Source organism: Carlito syrichta, unplaced genomic scaffold (genome assembly GCF_000164805.1).
Source record: "Carlito syrichta isolate Samal-C Ts95f unplaced genomic scaffold, Tarsius_syrichta-2.0.1 Scaffold270753, whole genome shotgun sequence".
Lineage (NCBI taxonomy): Eukaryota > Metazoa > Chordata > Mammalia > Primates > Tarsiidae > Carlito > Carlito syrichta.
The window spans coordinates 231,341-235,656 of NW_007214849.1; the positions used below are offsets into that span (position 1 = coordinate 231,341).

The window sequence follows — 4,316 nt, forward strand, 5'->3', positions numbered from 1 at the left end:
CGACCCCTTAACGATCTCTAACCGCGGACGTCGAGTGTCCATCTGGCACTGGAGTGAGAGTCGAGGGTGGGGGCCCGAGATGCCGGGAGGAGGGAGGCATGGGAGCCCCCCCAGGCACAGTCCCTGCCGTGGGTGGCTCCCCGCCGAGGGCACCCTGACCTCTCCGCGCCTCAGGACTTGGGCTTGGGAGGTATCCTGGAATCGGGATGAAAGGCACCCGCGTCTGCCCGCCCCTCGGCTGAGCGCAAAGCTTTGGGAAATGCAGGGCCACCCAGATCTCAGGTGTTCCAAGTCTGCGTGATTCGGCAAAGGAAAAACAACAACAAAAAAACATAAAAAAAACCAACCCAGACTGGGACAGGGGCGCAAAAAAGAAAAGGGAAACCAGCTCATCGTTGCCTGGCTCAGTGTAGAGGTCTCGGGTGCATTCGAAGGAAAAGAAAATGCACGTTGCCACGCGAGTCCCTGGGAAGTCCTGGGCCGGGCCGGGGCTGGAGGGGGGCGAGTTTGCGCGCCCCCCCACCCCCGCCGCGGATCCGGGCCCGGCAGGACCCGCTCTCGGTGCAGAACCAGAAAACATCGCCTCCTAGGTCTCAGGTCTCAATCATATTTTCATGTGTTTACGCAACAGATAGATTGGATGGGAATCGCAAACGAACCCTTCCGCCATAGTTTTGAGAGGAAAAAGCCCCGAGGGACCCTGGAAGTTTGTTCTTTGGGTGTCTGCAGCCCTGACCCAGGGCCTCATTTCTTGGGACCGGTTCTATTTTAAGACAAAGGGGAGGAGGATAGGAAAAGAAACCGTGAACCTATGGAGAGTTGCTGACACTTTTTTCTGACCTGGAACATTCCATGCTCTCAATAAGGCCTGCTTTTTTTTTTTTTTTTTTTTAGGCCATCTAAATTTGGCCCCAGATCTCCAGGCCTCTCCCGCTCCCCCCTTTTTCCGGCCCAAAGCAACCACACATTGCATCACATAAAATCCGTTTGAAGTCCTTTTTCTTGTTGTAGGTCTACCTCTGTGACGTACTTAAGCATTACATACGTTTTCTTAAAAAAGACAACAACCCAAAGAACACTGAAATCAAATGGCGTAAGACTTGGCAAAACACCCAATGAAAGAACTGTAGATGGGACTTGAAAGAAAAAAAAATCTTTATTAGGTACCATCCTTCTCATCGTTGTGATTACCGATATACTCATCACTGTGAATCAGCTAGCCAAGCCTCCAAAACACACACCATCCGCAAAACTCCTCAGCCAGCCCGCGTTGACTCATGGGCTTTAAAACCACCCACAGAGTAGCTGAGGAAGGGGAGGCTCCATCTGTCCCAGGGAGAATGTTTTGCAGCTGCCCCCAGAGGACTCCATTCTAAGGTTGGAATGGGGGGGGTTGTTATGTAAGTTCAATAGAGGGAAAGAGAAAATTATTTCCCTGCTGAGACAATAGAAATGGATGGTGGCTAAATGCCGCCCTCCAAACAGTAGCAATGAATTTGGTATATGGGCATATGGGTGTATGTGTGTATATGGATGTGTATGACTGTTGAGGATACACCCCCCTCCCATATTTCCCTGGCTAAAGTTCCTCATGCAAACACAAAAGCCACCCCACTCCCTTTGGTAAAAGAAGTAACTTACAGGAGTTTACCTTTGCCTCTGTTAAAAGGTCAACCGGCCGGGCTTGGTGGCTCAGCCTGTCATCCCAGCACTTTCGGAGGCCAGGGCGAGTGGATTGCCTGAGCCTGTGGGCTCGAGACCCACCCAGGCAACTTGGCGAGACCTCATCTCTACAATAAATCAAAAATTAGCCGGGTGTGGTAGCGCGTTCGGGCTACTTGGAAGGCTGAGGCAGAAGGATCGCCGGAGCCCAGCGGGTCGAGGCCACGGTACTCCAGTTTGGGTGACAGAGTGAGACTCCAACTCAAAAAAAAAAAAAAAAAAAGATCAACCGCTTTTCCGATTAAACAGATATTTTGGCTGTCTCTGGCAGGGGAAAGAATAATATTACCAATTTTTCCTTTGATACATTCCTAAATTGAAAATATCTGGTATGATTACCTTAGGAAACATACGCGCGCTCATAATGATAACGATGCTGGCGTATATGAACCAGTGGGGACCTTTGGGTATTCAGTCAGCAAACTGTCCCGACTGAGTCCTACTTAAAAAAACAACAACGATCTATTTCCCCTTTTCATTTAAGCCATAGGATGTAATCAGAGGGGCTCAAAGAGACAGGTAGGGGGTGATGATGTTAAAAGTTAAAGAAATGCTCTGAAAGAACAGAAATCTTTAGGTTACTTGCAGAATCACCTGTGGGCATAAATGGGCCCTAGATTAAAATAAGGGAAGGGCTGACCTTTGCTCAGACACCTCATTTGGTGAAGGAGGCTCACAGTAACACATGTGACCAAATGGTCCGTTCATTTCTTTGTCATTCTTGGCCATTAAAATCCTACGTAAACACGTATTTTGTAATGAGACCTGGTACACCGTATATACCAACACTGATGCACACAGCAAGCCCAGAACACTCCCACAGACATTACAGCTTTCTGGAACAAGAGTTTACATAAGTCATAAAATAAAACATACGCCCCTCCCATCATAATTATCTGCGGCAGAAACCTGGGAGGCCTTGGCCATGGTGCCTGCGATTTAAGCTCTCAGGGAGAAGTGCGTCAGGGTTCTATCTAGAAGGGGCATCACTTGGGGAGATTTTACCGGAGGGCTTATCAGTGAAAAGGTACCTCCACGTCTGAAGGAATTATGGGAAGGTAATGACAGAGACAGGGCTCGCTTTTATGCCATTTGTGGGGCAAGGGGCTTGGTGATCAGAGGCTTAAGACATGCCTAAAAGAAGCTTGGAGCAGCCTTCGCAGTGAGCAGAGAGGGCAGAGGCAAGGCAATGAACACCCCGAGGAGGCACAGCCCTGTCTGCTTTCCTCTTCAGGAACTTGTCCAGAAAGGCCGAAGGGGACACCAGGACTCAGGCAGGTCCTAATCTCAGGGGAGGCATATTTCTGAAGGCAACCGCAGTCTCTCAGGACGAGCCTTGCAAAAGCTCAAGGATGAGAAGCTGCTCTCCCTTTTTGTCCTGCAGCTAATCCTGCCTTCTGGGACTTGAGGGCCAGCCAGGCACTGCACTCCGAGTGAAGTGCATTGCAGCACTCTCTCTGCAGGGGCGAGCAGGTTGTGGCACTCTCTGCAGACCCACAGAAGGTTCTAGAAGTATCTAGGTGGGGCCTGGCACACTTAACCTCCGCCTGTCTCACTCTAAACACTCCCTTAGGAGGCCAACAAGAAGCCTAAGAGGTAATAATTACACAAGGGTCACACATAGTAAGTACTCAATAAATATTTGGGAGGGAACCAGGCTAGGGAGGGGTACCGATGCTTCACAGTATCATTGGATACGAGTTTCTTGAGTGCTCTAGACTGAGGCTTTAGAGAAGAAAGACGTCCTCAGTAAGATTCCACGGAGACTCCGAGGCCTTGATTACTGTGTCAGGAATCAAATCAAACTCCGAAGCATCCTTTATGGCCCTTGCCTTGCAAAGACAGGCCTCTCTGCCTTGGGAGGTTGGGGGGCCGGGGGGGGGCGGGCGTTCCTGGGCAGGAAGACCCAGCTCTTGGCCTCCTCTCTTGGCTCCTCCCTCTGCTGCTGGGGACCGGCCCCACCTCCATTTTCTCCACCTGGAAAATAATGAGCTTAGGTCTTGCCACCATCCGCTGTTGCAGCTCGTGCTTCACACAGAGCTGGAGATGGGATGGGACTGAGGCAGCACGGTTGGGGGCGGGGGCGGGGGTGGGTCTCTAGGACCAGCTGCTGCTGGGGTGGGAGGGGGGGTGTCTAGTGATAGAGGAAGGCCTGATTTGGGAAGGGAAGCAGCTTCATCAGGACGAGGGAGGCTTAACCCTTTCTGTTCCCTGACAGCCTCTTTCAAAACAGTCTCTCCACAGACTGCTGCGACCCCTCAACCTGGACGCGTTCTGTTTTTCCCTCTGTCCTCATATTCAAAGGAATGCATCTCTCCCTTGGGTCTGTGTAGGTCACTGTGCCTCTCCCTTCCTCCGCAGTGCCTGGATCTCTGCCTGAAACTGCAGTAACAGCTGCAGGAAGGGTGCGAGGGCACAAGGTGCTCCTCGGAGCTCCAACCAGGCTGTCAGTTCTGATGGAGCCTGCGAACGGTCCAGGAGCTTGTTCCTTCTTGTCTACCCAGCCCACCGACTTCCTTAAGATTGTCAGGTACACCACAGCTCTAAAGCAAAGGGTGACAATCAGCTCCTCCCTCCCTTCCACCGGGCTCCCC

The 4,316-nt window shown here is 51.4% G+C and overlaps 1 long non-coding RNA gene across 1 annotated transcript; it reads right to left on the minus strand.

Annotated features, from left to right (window-relative positions):
- Window positions 1-1,137: 1,137 nt before the first annotated feature.
- LOC103254120 lies at window positions 1,138-1,749 on the minus strand. Its single transcript, XR_503935.2, has 2 exons — window positions 1,652-1,749; window positions 1,138-1,372 (listed from the first exon to the last, which is right to left on the minus strand). It is a non-coding gene; the product is annotated as an uncharacterized LOC103254120 (long non-coding RNA).
- Between the last annotated feature and the right edge of the window lie 2,567 nt (window positions 1,750-4,316).